Source organism: Crocuta crocuta, unplaced genomic scaffold (assembly GCF_008692635.1).
Source record: "Crocuta crocuta isolate KB4526 unplaced genomic scaffold, BGI_CrCroc_1.0 scaffold87, whole genome shotgun sequence".
Taxonomy (NCBI): Eukaryota; Metazoa; Chordata; class Mammalia; order Carnivora; family Hyaenidae; genus Crocuta; species Crocuta crocuta.
In genome coordinates, this window is record NW_027532166.1 from 5,043,765 (window position 1) to 5,059,877 (window position 16,113).

At 38.1% G+C, this 16,113-nt stretch overlaps 1 long non-coding RNA gene across 1 annotated transcript in view; it reads left to right on the plus strand.

Annotated features, from left to right (window-relative positions):
* Positions 1 to 15,682, plus strand: part of LOC144241949 (uncharacterized) — a 54,953-nt gene extending 39,271 nt beyond the window's left edge. The window contains exon 4 of the long non-coding RNA XR_013338253.1: positions 14,725 to 15,682. This is a non-coding gene — a long non-coding RNA (uncharacterized LOC144241949). The remainder of the gene's footprint in view (positions 1 to 14,724) is intronic.
* The last annotated feature ends 431 nt before the right edge of the window (positions 15,683 to 16,113 follow it).

The window sequence follows — 16,113 nt, forward strand, 5'->3', positions numbered from 1 at the left end:
AGAGACTATGGAGAACAGAAGGAAGTAGAACAACATTCATAAAGTGCTAAAAGAAAAAAACTGAAACCAGAATTCTGTATCCAATAAAATAACCTTATAAGGAAGAAGAAATAATGACATTCTCAATGAAGGAAAACTAAAAGCCAGCAGACCTGTTCAAAAATAATTGCTAAAGAAAATCCTTCAGATTGAAGGAAAAGGTTACTAGAAGGAAACTTGGGACATCAAAAATGAAGAGAAAGCAAAAAAAAAAAATAGCAAATATATAGGTAAATATAAGAGTGTATTATCTCTTATATTCTCTTTAGTTCTTTAAAATACTTTCCCAAAGCAAAAATAAAATATCTAAAAATGAAAAATTATGAAAATGCAACATATAATATGTGGATTAAATTAAAGCATTNGTTTTGTCAAAGGCATAAGTCTACAGACTCAAGGAGTTCAGCAAACCTCAACAGGACAAACCCAAAGAAGGGCGGAAATGGTGGGGGAAAGGGAGAGAGGCAAACCATGAGAGACTCTTGAATGCTGNATGCTTTATTGGCAAAGGTGAAAGTTCTCAAATCAACATTTTAAACTCCGCCTTGAGAAACTTAAAAAAGATGAGTAAAATAAAACTCAAATAAGCAGGATGGAAAAAATGAGTATAAGAGCAAAAAATCAATGAAATTGAAAACAAAGCCAACAGAGGCAGAGAAGGACAAATATCATATGTTTGCACGTNAGCCAACAGAAAAAAATCAATGAAATCAAAAGCTCAATAAAACTATTCAGTCTTTGGCCAGAGAGGAGAGAAATTGCCACTATCAGGAATGAAAGAGAGGATATGACTATACACCCTGCAGACATTGAAAGAATAATAAGGCAGGGGTTCAGATCATGATCCCATGGTTTGTGAGTTTTAACCCCACATTGGACTCACTGCTATCAGCGCCGAGCCTGCTTCAGATTCTCTGTCCCCCTCTTTTTCTGCCCCTCCCCCACTTCCACTCTCTCAGAAATAAACATTTAAAATAAACAAATAAATAAAAGAATAATAAGGGAATACAGTGAAGAACAACTCAACACACAAATTTTCAACAACTTAGATGAGATGGACTAATTTCTTTAAACTGCATAAGTACTATAGCTATTAAAGAGATAAAATTCATAGTTTAAAATCTTCCAAAAAAGAAAGCTCCAAGCCCAGATGGTTTCACTGGTGAATGTGCAAAATGTTTAAAGAAGAAATAACATTACTTCTACACAAGTTCTTCCAGAAGAGGGGGAACACTCCCCAGCTTACTTTATGAGGCTAGCATCATCCTGATAGAAAAACCAAACAAAGATAGTACCAGAAAAGAAAACTAGAGATGAATATACTCCATAATAAGAAACATAAAAATCCCAACAAGATATTAGCAAATTGAATACAGTAATGTATAAAAACAGTAATATACCAATCAAGTGAATTGAATACAGTAATATATAAAAACAGTAGTATACCACAGTCAAGGGAATTTATCCTATTAATGTGATGTTGGTTCAATATCTCAAAGTCATTCAATGTCATACATCATATTAATATAAAAAAAGATGAAAAGGTAAACCATAGAAGATCTTTGCAAAACAAAACATGTATCTGACAAAGGACTTTTATTCAGAATATATTTTTAAAACTCTGAAGACTTGACAGAGACGAAATGAACAAAAGATTTGAGCAAATATTTTACCAAAAAAGGTATATTTATGGTCCACAAGCTCATGAAGAGATGTACCAAATCATTAGCCATTAGGAAAATGCAAATTAAAACTACAATTTACTCAGTGGGGGGGCTGAAATTTAAATACTGACAATATTAAGCCTTGGTGAATGTAGAGCAACTGGAGTCCTCATACATCACAAGCAGGAATGTAAAATGGTAGAACCACTTTGAAAATCAGTTTAGCAATTTTTTAAAAAGTTAAGCATATACTTAACCATATGGTTCAGCAATTTCACTCCCAGATTATCTACCCAAGAAAAATGTAAACATGTCCTCACACACTGGTATATGAATATTTACAGCATAAGCATTCATAATAGTCACAAATGTAACCACATAAATGTCCAACATCTAGTGAATGGATAATCAAAATATAGCAAGCATATCCATGCAATGGGCTATTACTCAGTAATTAAGAGGAATGAGCTACTGATACACATATCAACATGGATGAATCTCAAAAACACCATGCTAACTGGAAGAAATTGGTCACAAAAAGCAACATACTTTATGATTCCATGTATATGAAATTCTAGAAAAGGTAAAACTATAATGACTTGAAGCAGAGTACTGGTTCCTTGGGGGCAAGGATGGACTGCAAAGGGCCAGAAGGGAACTTTTTGTGAGTGATAAAAATATTCTACATTGGATTTGGGGCAGGGGACTGGATGCACATATATATACAATTTACCAAAGTTCATCAAGCCATACACTTAAGATGGGGGAGTCTTATTAAATGTAAATCATGCCACAATGCAGATGGACATATAAAAGTGAAGATTAAGGAAGTTTTCACGCAAATAAAACTTCAATGCCAGCAGCTGTGAACCAAAAGAAACACTAGGAAGTTCTTCAGGCTGAAAGAAAATGATCTCAGATGGTAGCATAAAAGGGCACTGGAAAAGGTTAAATATAAAAGAATATTGACTGTTTACATCAGAACAATAATAGATACATATGTATAAGTGAGATCCACGACAAAAATGCACAAACTGTGGTGGGCACTAAATACAGTTAAACTGTTACAAAGGTCCTTGCCTTACTTAGGAAGTGGTAAAATCAAGAGTACTCATGTAAGGTAGACTATAATACATCAAGGATGCATATTGGAATCTCAGGGGTAACAACGAAGAAAACTATATAAGATATATAACTGTAAACTGAACAAAGAAAAATGTAATAATAAAAAATTTTTTCATAATGCAGGAGAAGGTAGGAAATGAGAAATAAAGGAACAAAGTACAAGAGGACAAATAGCAAGGTGTTAGACTCAAACTCTACCATTAATTATTAATAATTTTAAATGTCAGTCATCTGTAGTCCAATTAAAAGACCGTTTGTCAGACTAAATTTAAAAAACATACAACCCAGCTATATGCTATTTATTCACCAGAGTCACACATTGAGTAAAAAGACAGAGAACGTTTGAAAATAAAAGGATGAGAAAAGATCTTCTACATAAACACTAATTAATGTAAATCTGATGTAGTTAATATCAGTGAAATGGACTTTGAGGTAAGAAGTATTACTAGAGACTAAAGGGATATTTCATAATTATTGGGAGACATTTTAAAATACTACCCATTTCTATCTTCTTTTCTTGTGTTAAGTGCCATCATTATCTAATAATAGAATAACTGTCTTCTGGTAAGATGATGATTCCAAAATGCCTTGTCATTTCAAGCACAAAAATATCATGAAACCACTTTTTTAAAAAGTATTGCCCATCCATGCATCACATTTGACTTTTAAGAGTGATACCTTTGAAAATGTTAGGACTGTTACATTTGCTGATCACCAAGGGTTTTATTTGTGCCTATAGCATTAACATGTGGAAAAGTATTCACTATCTGTCCTATTTAATAGTCTGTTTCTATTTCCTCTGTATTCTTCTGAAGTCATGGGTAATAAATTCACTCAAAAAACAGGAGTTAGTTAGCATCACCCAAACAGACCAGTTTCATCAGCTTAATGAAAATAGTTTGAAGCAAGACAAGACCTTCAACAGCTGTTACGTATCTTGATCAGAGTTCAGTCATTACCTGTCTTTAAAAATTTACTGTAACTTCAAGTTCAGCTATTTTTTCTTCTGGGTTCACACCTAATTTCTAATATATCCTTCAATAGAAAGCAATGAATGTAAAGCTATAGAACTTTGTGTAAATGTCAGGTTCTGTTACTGTTTTTCACCAGACTCTGAATGTCATCATTCAGAAAACACATAAGCAACAGTGAGGTGCTTTTCTTCATAAAACCCCTTTCGGTTTTCTCAGTGAGCAGTAGCCAGAGGTAGAGACACTCTACACGTTGTACCAGGAGCTATTCAGATAGGACACTGTGTAGGATAAGCAGAACATGTCCATCGTTCAGTAACTTCATTTGAATGAGGATCAGCAACAAAACAGCAACAAAATGGATGGATAGTCATGTTAAGCCTTGATAAGCTAGTCAAAGTAAAATTAACTGCATGGCACACTGAGACTGGAAGACTTGGGAAGATTTGGCCAGGATGCAGGGCTCTCAGAGGAGGAAGAGCTAAGATTTCTGGACAATGGAGCAAGAAGGAGCTAGGGAGGGGAGCATAAAAACCTTGGCCTTACACGCCTCCCTCTTTTCGCTTCTGGCCAATACTCCCCATTGGTCAAACACAACTGGAAACCAGAAGGCAAGTTGAGGCAATCTCTCCAAGTGCAAAGCAAGATGCAGAAAGATATAGAAGGTATCTGGATGGGCACAGGAAGCTACCTAGCACAGGAGGCTGCTGCAACTGTCTAGATTACGACCACCTACTGAACTTGAATCCCCATTCTGCCATAAACTGTGTGCTGTGTGACTTTGTGAAAACTGCTTAACTGCTCTGAGCCACAGTGTCCTATTCTGTTAAAATGAGGAGGAATATACTCTCTCTCAGAGTTATTGTGAGGATAGGTTAATACTTGTAACATTTAGTGCAGTGCCTGGCACAGAGAAGGAGCTAGACAAATGATGTTATCTTCCCTTCTCCATTAAATATATTCTCTACTTGCCTAGAGATCTTTCTTTTTAATCTTAGCATGCTTTGGAAAAATTATCTTATTCCTAAAGACCCTAGGGAAGTGTCAGGATCATTCCTATGTCAGAAACATTACAGTAATAATTGCCTTAGTAAGGGTACTATTTAAGCAGAAAATCATCTTTTATTCTTGAGAAATGTTGCATACACTACAAGGGACTAATTTGGCCCTTAGCAAATAATTCAATATAAACTCCCACTTATTTACCAGAAGCAGCAGTTTATTTCCTAGGACTGCTATACACTGGCATCAGCTGTGCCCTATTTGTTTGTGTCAGGTAATGAGATGCTCTGCATGCAGAACACTTTCATTTGGGGAGGCTTGGAAGATTTGCCATAAGCCAATTGTTCATTCCAAGGATTAGAAGAACATTTTTTATTGTAAATTGCACACCAATTTGCAATGCCATTTCCAAGTTCTGATGGAAAGTCTATAATGTATTCCTATAATCATCTAATGTTTTTATCTATGATCCCTCAAGCTGGAATATTTTCTGCCATTCCATTCACCCAGGTTAATTCCAAAACAATGATGTTTGCCCTTCTGGCAAGGCCTCCAGAGGAGTGTGGACCATGCCCAGGCTGCAGGCTTCCCCTGTGGGATGCTCTGATGACAAGGGAAAAAGTGAGGGCATTGAGTGCAATATTGAGAAAGACTCACAAAATGATACTAATGCTTCCATGTATACCCACTTTCCACTTTACCAAGCAGCTTCACAGCCACTATCTCGATTGATGATTGCCTCCTTGCTTTTTACAAATGAGAAAACTGATACTCCAAGATGTTAAGCAGCTTGCCAAAGGCCTTCCACAAGTTGGGTTGTTGCAAGGATTAGAATACAGAACTTCCTATTCTTGTCCGGGATAAAAATATAACCTGACATCCTAGAGTAACTTGCTCATTGCCTGCTGTCTGTAAAGGAATAAGACAAGACCACCAGAGCTTCACCATTAAAAAAGAAAGCAGATTTTAGAGTCTATTTCTTGGCCTGACAAAAAGACATTCATCAGTTTTAAAAAAAAAAAGTTCATTGACTAGTTCACTGAGGGGAAAAGTCAGAATTTTTGAAAGTGCTTTAGAAAAGTGGAAGAGATTCAAGGTGTTTATGCTAATTAAGGATTGGAAACTAATGCTCTGAATAGAATGGAGCTAGTCCAAAGGTCATACAGGATTGGTTAAAACAAGTGCCATTATTCCATTGGTCTGGTGAGCCTTCAGTTGGGCCCCATAAGAGTTTGGAAGGTGGGGGGTGGGGGGCACTAGAAGTTGATATTCCTTTTTCACCTTCAACTGGTCGCAGTAGTTAAGCACAGCATTCAGTTTTGATATCTCAAACTCCCAAACTTCTCAAACATTCATCGGAATTACACCAATGGCTTGCTGAAACATTGCTGGGCCCAACCCAAGTTTCTGATTCAGTAGGTTTGGCTTGAAGTCTTAGAATCTGTATTTCTAACACGTTCCCAAATGACACTTTGCAGCTGGTCCAGGGTCCATGCTTTGAGAATGACCGCCCTAGATACATAATGCTGAAAGGGGGAAGTTTTCATTTTAAACCTTGTTGACATCAGCCTTCTCTTTAGGATCTAACTACCAGGTGACTCCCTCACAGAGGTCTCTCCTAACAATAACATTCATATTCTACTTATGGAACACCTGCCTTTTCTTCCAATAGTAGTTCTCAAAGGAGGGATCTATTTTTAAGGGGGAGGAGGGAATGAAGAAATTGCTCATGAAATCCAAAGTCAACACAACTTTTACCACAACATCATACTCTGTATCTTTTCATTTCCCTTCCTTGGGAGGAATCAATACTGAATTATTTGACTCGCCAAAAAAAAAAAAAAAAAAAAAAAAAAGCATTACATGTATTGAATGAGTCTCATGACATTTAGTTTGCTTTTTATTACCTCATCCTCCCTGATCAATAATCACATTTTTCCATGCTCTTAACTTTATCCTATCTCATTTTTGGTCAGTGTACAATCTGATTTATTTCTGCTATGACTCAGCGAGACAGTTTTCCAAGCTTACAATTCTCCTTGTAAAAATCCAGTGTTCTCCAGTTATACTTTCCTTGTTCCTTCATTGGGCATATATCCCCCAGTGCCCTGTGGAAGTTGTTTGTGTACTGGTTTCTGTCTTACAGTAGATTGGTGTCTGTGGAGAGAAGGGGCTTATTATAAAGCTTTGTTTTCCTCATACCACCAGTCCAGGCCCTGCTCATAATACATGCTTAATAAATATTAGTTTAGATTCATTGGCAGTTTTAAATCAGACATGCCTTAGCTGATTCTTTTTTATTCATGTAAGTAAAATTTATACTTTTTGGCATATTCCTGATTCGTAGAGACAGGTAACCACCACCACAATTAATATACAGAAGAGTTCCATAAACTCTTTATGTATGCTGCCCTTTGGAATCAAAACTCCCCTTTTGCGCCTGGGCAGCTCAGTTGGTTCAGTGTCCAACACTTGATTTCAGCTCAGGTCATGATCCCAGGGTTGTGAGATCAAGCCNTGTTTTGAGAGTTTTATATATTTTGGATAAAAGTCATTTGTCATATATATGATGTGCATATATTTCCCCACAGTCTGTAACTGGATCTTCTTTATCCATTCATCAGTTGATGGACATTTGGGCTCTTTCTATACTTTGGCTATTGTTGATAGTGCTGCTATAAACNTGTTCATGCTCTTGCTCTCTCTCTGTCTAAAACAAAATAACAACAAATTTCCCTTTGCTTTAGTCCTGGCAACCACTGGTCAGCTCTTTGTCCCTATAGTTTTGCTCTTTTCTGAATGCCATATAAAGGTGATCACGCAGTAGGTAGCCTTTTGATTTTGTTTTCTTCACTTAGAAAAATGCATATGAAAATCATCCATTTTGGTGCATGTATCAGTAGTTCATTCTTTATTGCTGAGTAGTATTCCATTGTATAACTGCAATGTTTATCCTTTCACCAGCTGAAAGATATTTGGGTTATTTCCAATCTGACAATTATGAATAAAACCATTGTGAATATTTGCATACACGTTTTTATGTGAACATAAATTTTCATTTTATTTTGATGAATACCTAGGAGGGGGTTTCTTCATGTTATGATAAATATATATATATATTTTATATAATAAAGGAGCTGTACCACTTCATAGTTTTCTTATCAGCAATATTAAAAAGTTTCAGTTGCTTTGCATCCTTGTCAGCTCTTGGAATTGTCTGTTTTTAAACATTCTTATAGGAAGTTAGTGTTATTTTATTGCAGTATCAATTGGCATTTTCCTAATAAATAATGATATTGAGCATCTTTCCATGTGTTTATTGCCATCCATGTATTTTCTTCTATGACAAATTATGTGTTCAAGTCTTTCATCTATTTTTTTAATTGAGTTGTTTGTTTTCTTACTATTGAGTTTTGAGAGTTTTATATATTTTGGATAAAAGTCATTTGTCAGATATATGATGTGCACATATTTCCCCACAGTCTGTAACTGGATCTTCTTTATCCATTCATCAGTTGATGGACATTTGGGCTCTTTCTATACTTTGGCTATTGTTGATAGTGCTGTTATAAACATTGGATGCATATGCCCCTTCGAATAAGCATTTTTGTATCCTTTGGGAAAATATTTATTTTGCTGGGTCGTAGGGTAGCTCAATTTTTAATTTCTTGAGGAACCTCCACAATGTTTTGTGGGATTACTGTACCTTTTTACCTTTATAGTAAGCTTTGAAGCAAAGTAGTGTGAATCTTCCAACCTTGTTCTTTTCCTGAATTGTTTTGACTACTCTAATTCCTGTGCTTTTCCAGATAAATTTTAGAATCATATTGTGAATATCCACAAAAAGTTCTACCCTAGGTTGATTCTCAAACTGCTTACTTTGGCTAATCATTGGTTCTCTAACTTCAGTGTGCTTAATAATAAAAATGCCTGATTCTCAATATTCTCATTCAATAGTTCTGCCAGGGGCCTGGCCATTTGCATTTTTTAAAAAATTTTTTTAAATATATTTTTTATTTCTAGGAGAGAGAGAGAGAGAGACAGCATGAGCAGGGGAGGGTGAGAGAGAGGGAGATACAGACTCTGAAATAGACTCCAGGCTCTGAGCTGGCAGTCAGCACAGAGCCCGACGTGAGACTCGAACCCATGAACCGCGAGATCATGACCTAAGCGAAAGCCGGACGCTTAACCGACTAAGCCACCCAGGCGCCCCTGCATTTTTAACACTACTCATAAGATGATTTGATGTGTATGGTCATGAACCGTGACTTGAGAAACATGGTCCTGGCTTCCCAGAACCTAGGAAATGTTTCACAGGCTTTGAAGAATCATATAAATATTATATCCACAAACTTGGTGAAAGGACATGACATTGAGTTCACAGTTAAATCTAACAACTGATAATATACTTCATACAATATTATGGCCAATCAGTGCTGTCCAACCTGTGCCGAAACAGAAACCAGAACCTCAGGGATGTCTAACTGTCCTGCTTATGGTGATGAAAATATGATGAGGATTTCTATGTCCCATGAGTATCTCTTCTGTGATATTTATCCCATGGACCAATTCCATGAACATTTCCTTATACTCAAGACAGAATTCTTAAGCCATGTTCAGACAAGAAGAAACTAGGTTGGAGAGCTGTATAAAGTAAGTAAGAGAGTTACAAGGAAAAGCATTAACCAAATGAATCTGCTCTCTAGAGAAAAATTAGATTAATGACTGTAAATATTAACTTTGTTTTACATTGAAATATGGATTGCTCTGGGAATTGGACGTTCTTGTTAATTTAATTTTCTGGGTAATAGGAGATGGAAAGTTAACTGGAGAAACTTCCAGTAGAAAAATCTTTTTAAAATGAAATAGTGTACTTTCCATGTTAATTTATTACTAAGCATTCGTTGCTTCGCTTGTTTTCTTAGGGTAGGCAGTGTCAATATAGAAGAAACAAAGTGAATTTGAGAGTCACAGGCCCCTAGACCAAGAGGCTCACAAATGAGTAGTCCTGACAAACAAGTGGGAAGAAATTAATAAATTATTCTAGAAAGCCACTGGGGAAATAAGCTCCTTTCCAGGTGTTAATTGCTTTGCCAGTATGCCATTGCTACATATAATGGGGAGACCAAACTTCAGACTGAAAAGAGCCATCTCAGAAGAACTAGAATTAGCAGCCTTCATGAGGAAGACTGGTTTATGGCAATGTTCGTTCTCATTGGGAGAAACAAAAGGGTGATCCCTCCCAGCAAAGGACCCTTCTTTGGCTTAAATTTTATCAAGTGACCATCTATTCTTGAATCTTCCTGTAAGATTTCTTGAGGCATCACAGGGAGGCTTGATGAATCTTTTAATGGGCAGTGTAGTCTAGGAGTTCCTAGGTGGACTTGGAGCCAGGCTGCTTTGATCTATACCTTGGCTTCACTGCCTGCTCTCCATATTACCTTGGAAAAGTCACTACACTTCTCTATTCCTCAGTTTCACCATCTGAAAGATGAGGGAGAACAATAGTAAGTGGATTAAACTCACAAATCAAAAGGAACAAAGTAGCTAGATGTATAAAAAACAAAACCCACCTGTATGCTGCCAGGAGGAGAGTCATTTCAGCTCTAGAGACACACGTAAAGTGCAAAGTTAGAGGATGACATTCCAAGCAAACAGAAACAAAAAGAAGGTACATGTAGCCATAGTTAGACCAGACAAAATAGTCTTCCAGCTTAAAAGGGCAACAAGGACAAAGAAGGTCCTTATATAATGATAAAGAGGTCCATATGTCAAGAAGACATACAATAGTAAATACATGCATTCCCAACACCTGAGCCCTGAAATATATTAATCAATTAATAACAGATATTAAGGAAGCAGTAGACAACAGTACAATAATTGTAGAAGACTTCGGTACTCCACTATCAGCAATAGCTAGGTCATCTAGACAGAAAATCAACAAGAATTGATATGGAATTGAAACATACTTTAGAATAATTGGACTTAATAGACATATATAGGACCTTACATCAACAACAGCAGCAGAATACACATTCTTTTCAAGTGCACATGGAATATTCTCCTGGGTAGGTCATATGATAGGCCATGAAACAAATCTTAGCAAATTTAAGGTTGAAATCATACCAACTATCTTTTCTGACCACAATGGTATGAAACTAGAAGTCAATCAAGAGGAACATGAGAAGATCTACAAATATGTTGAAAGTAAACAACACTCTTCTAAACAAGAATCAAAAGGGAAGAATCAAAAGGGAAATACAAATATCTCAAAACACATGAAAATGAAAACATGACAATGAAATACTGTGGGATGCAGCAAAACCAGTTCTGAGAGGAAAGTTTAGAGGGATAAACACATATAGTAAGACATTAGAGGGGCATCTGGATGGCTCAGTCAATTAAGCATCCAACTCTTGGTTTCAGCTTAGGTCATGATATCAAGGTGCATGAGTTTGAGCCCTGCATTGGGCTCTGCACTGATAGCATGGAGCCTGCTTGGAATTCTCTCTCCCTCTTTCTCTGCTCCTCCTCGGCTCTCTCAGTGTCTCTCCCTCTCTCTCCCTCTCCCTCTCTCTAAATAAATAAATAAACAAACAAAAAACAAACACAAACTTTAAAAAAAAGAAATTAGAAAGATCTTAGATAAACACCTAACTTTGCACCTCAAGGAACTAGAAAAAAAAAATAATAAATTAAGCCCAAAGCTAGCAGAAGGAAGGAAATAATAAGGATTACAGGAGAAATAATAGAACCCCCCAAAAAAACAATAGAAAGTTTCAACTAAACTAAGAGCCAGATCTTTGAAAAGGTAAATAAAATTGACAAACCTTTAGCTAGACTTAACTAAGAAAAAAAGAGAGAAGACTTAAATAAATAAAATTAGAAATGGAAGAGGTGGGATACCTGGGTGGCTCAACCAGTCCAACTTCAGGTCATAATCTCATAGTTTGTGGGTTCGAGCCCTGCATTGGGCTCTGTGCTAACAGCTCAGAGCCTGGAGCCTGCTTCGGATTCTGTCTTTCTCTCTCTCTGCCCCTCCCTGCTCGTGCTTTGTCTCTCTGTCTCAAAAATAAACAGTTAAAAAAAAAAAGTGAAAGAGGAGATCTTACAACTGATATGAAATATGTAGAATTAGGGCACCTGGATGGTTTAGTTGGTTAAGCATCCAACTTTGGCTCAGGTCATGATCTCATGGTTTGTGGTTTTGAGCCCCACGTTAGGGCAGGCCTGGAGCCTGCTTCAGATTCTGTGTCTCCCTCTCTCTCTCCCCCTCTCCTGCTTGCTCTCTGTCTCCCTCGAAAAAATAAATAAGTAAACATTAAAATAAATGTTTTGAAGAAATATGTAGACTCATAAGAGACTACTATAAACAATTATAGGCCAGCGAATTACATAACTTAGATAAAATGGATATGGCTCTAGAAACACACAGCCTACCAAGACTGAATCAGAAACAGAAAATCTGAACAGATTGACAAGTAAAGAGATTGAATCCATTAAAACAAAGAAAAAAAAAACAAAAAACAAAACTTCCAACACAGAAAATTTCTGGACCAGATGGCTTCACTGGAGAATTCTACCAACATTTAAAGAATTAACATCAATCTTCCTCAAACTCTTCTAAAATATAGAGGAGAAGGAAACACTTCAAAACTCATTCTATGAGGCCAGCATCAGTCTGAAACCAAAACCAGATAAGGATACCACAAGAAAAAAAATATATATATAGACCAATATCCCTGATAAATACAGATGCAGAAATTCTCAAAAAATATTAGTAAACCAAATTCAAGAACACATTAAAAGGATTACATACTATTATGACCAAGCAGAATTTATCCATGGGATTCAAGGATGACTTAACATAGGCAAATCAATAAATGTAATACATCTTGCCAATAAAATGAAAGACAAAAATCACATGATTAGCTCAATAGCTCAATAGATGCAGATAAAGCATTTGACAAAACACATCATCTTTTCATCATGATAAAAACCATAACAGGGGCATCTGGGTGGCTCAGCCAGTTGAGAGTCCAATTCTTGGTTTCAGCTCAGGTCACGGTCTCACAGTAGTGGGATTGAGCCCTGCATCAGGCTCTGCAATGGGCATGGAGCCTACTTAACATTCTCTCTCTCTCCTCTCTCCCTCTCTCTCTGCCCCTCCCCTGCTTGTGCGCTTTCTCACTCTCTCTCTCTCTCAAAAATAAATAAACTTAATAAAAAAAACACCTTAACATACAGGTATAGAAAGAATATACCTCAACATGAAGCCATATAAGACAGATCCTCAGCCAACATTATACTCAATGGAGAGAAATTGAAAACATTTCCCTTAAGATCAGGAACAAGGCACGGATGTCCACCCTTAACACTTCTATTCATTATAGTACTGGAAGTCCTAGCGAGAGCAATTAGGCAAGACAAAGAAGTAAAAAGCATCCAGGTCAGAAAGGAAGAAGTAAAACTGTCCTTATTTGCTGATGGTATGATTCTGTATGTACAGAATCTCAAAGAATCAGTCAAGAAGCTGTTAGAATTAATCGATGACTTCAGTGAAGAGGCAGGATACAAAATCAACATACAGAAATCAATTGCATTTCTTTACACTATTTATAAAGCATCAGAAAAAAAATCATCTCATTCAAATAACATCAAAACAACAAAATATTTAGGAATGAACTTAAGCTGGGATATGCAAGATCTATATGATGAAAACTACAAAGCTTTGCTGACGGAGATTGAAGAAGACACAACAAATGGAGAGGCATTCTGTGTTCATGGATCAGTAGAATTAATATTGTTAAAATGACCATAATACCCAGTCTATGGGTCTTATGAATTGTCTAGTGAATATAGACAATAATATTGTACTATAATTAGTTAATGTGATAAATGTCACTGCACTGGCAATGATATTACAGTATACAAAGTATACTGTATATTATGTACCAAAGTACTGGACACCTTAAATTTATGCAATGTTGAATGTCAAATTTATCAGTATTTTTAAAAGAAAAAAAAAAACAACAACAGTAGTATATCCCACTCCACTGAAAACTGAGGAGCACATGTTCTCTTCACATCCTAGAAACATAGCTTCCTCATAAGATTAAATGCTTTATTTTATAGACAATAGCTTCCTCCCTCCACCTCAAACTAGGTTTTTAGGCCCCCTGATGAGATATTACCTTGTAAAGCCATGGTCAAGCCAGGAGGTGTGACCATGCCATCAGATGGGAGTGAGAGTTGGTTCCCTAATGCCATAGAGCCTGCATTAGCATGCTGGAGCAATGGCGGAGGTGGGCGGGGGGGCGGCGCTTCTGCTCAGATTCCTGCTTCAAGAAAGAACTCGCCACTGCCTGCAGCTGCCATGCCAAGGCTGTGCTCCTGCCAGGGAGCCCTAGTCAAGGGCTGAGCATGGAGAGGTCAAGGCCTAGCCACTTCCACCCCATGAGGATTCCTCTAACAGATCATCTTTGATGCAGACCTCCCACTGGGCTGGCCAAGACTTTCAGGTCCACACTGCAGCCTGAAGCTCTTGCTTACCAATCCCTCTTCCTTCCCTCTCTCCTTTCACAGATGTCAGATCTGTATCATAGTCTAAAGGCTTGCTCTACCTTGTCCTTCCTCCTTCCCTTTCTTCCCTTTTCTTTCTCAGACATTGTTCCTACCTTCTACCTCCTACAAATGTCTTGCACTCCCAGCTGTGTCTCAGCACACAGCTTCTTGTGCTTCTTGGAGGACCGAACTGCCATAGGCGAAACAGACAATGGTTCAAGAAAGCAGATGATAAGATGAGGTGCTGTGCCTCAATCCTCGCCATCTCACTGGCAACGAGAACGCCATCTGGGATGGTATTGTGCACGATGGAGGCTGCAGTTCTTCCACTAGCCCCCCTCTTCTACATTTGCCCTCAGGAATAGGGGTCCACTGGAACCATGGAGGGACTGCTCCCTGAACATGTATAGAGAAGGAGACCCTAATGTCAGAGGGAGGACTATGGCAGCCATGGAGGTACACCACTTGGATGTCTCATCAAGAAAGAAGTTGCCAGTCAGCTGCAAGGAGTGTGGTCCCCTGACGGCCTCCAGCTGTAGCACCTTTGGGATCTGCCTCAACTTCGAAGCCCAGGCCATGTGCTTCGCAGACAGTCCCCAGTCAATGACTGAGCACCCTGAGCAGGCATGCTAGGGCCCAGCCACTTGTGCCCATTGCAGGACAACCCTAATAAGCAGTCTTTGCTCTAAATCTCCCCCACTGGAGATTTGGCTGAGACTGCTAGATCTGCAGCACAGTCGGGCTCTGCCTGCCCAATTCTGCATCCATGCAATTTTACTTTCACAGGTGTCAGAGCACTTCACAATCTGAAATCTTTCCCTGCCCTAGCCTGCTTCCTCGCTCTTTATCTTGACTCCTGACTGTCCCATCATGTTCCCTGGAGGACCCAAACTGACTGACACACAGGGCTCATTGGCCCCCAAGAACCCCTCCAACGACGAGTCCACTGGACCCTTCGTTGACAGGCAGTGCCTCATGCTGAATCCTCTCAGTGGAAGACCCTTGGACAGAGGACCCTGCTAGTTAGGGAGGGTGACAGGCAGAGGACTGACTGCACCAGCACTGTCTCGACTCTTCTGGCTGAAAGCTGGGCCTTTGGAGGATTCAGAAAGTGAAAAGCCGGGCGCCTGGGTGGCTCAGTCGGTTAAGCATCCAACTTTGGTTCAGGTCATGATCTCGCCATTTGAGAGTCTGAGCCTCACCTTCAGCTCTGTGCTGACAGCTCAGAGCCTGGAGCCTGCTTCAGATTCTGTCTCTTTCTCTCTCGCACTCTGTCTCTCAAAAATAAATAAATGTTTAAAAATAATAATAAAAAAAAGTGAAAAGGTGTTTCAGAAGACAGTGTCAGTATTTTTCTTCTCAACTCTTATTTATAATACCAAAATAATAGATTCTTGTCAAAGCCAGAAATGTATGTTAGGAAGATTAGGAAAAAATGTTTTAGGGACAAAGGTTACTAGTCAAAGGGCTTCACATGAAGTTTGACAGGAAGGGAGAAAAAGTCTCAGGAGAAACTTCTAAATCACATAAGTAGAAGTTAATATAATGGCAGAGAAAGAAGATTACAGTGGGAGAAGGAGAAGCCCAGTAATTCCAAGAAAACAACAAGAGAACCAGACTAGGAATAACACTTCAAGGATCCAATATTCGTGTTTTAACATACAAGATAATACAATGTACCTGAAACCTTGAAACAAGCAGATTGTCCCAGGTTGGGTTTCTCAGGAAGCAGACCATGAGCTGGAGAT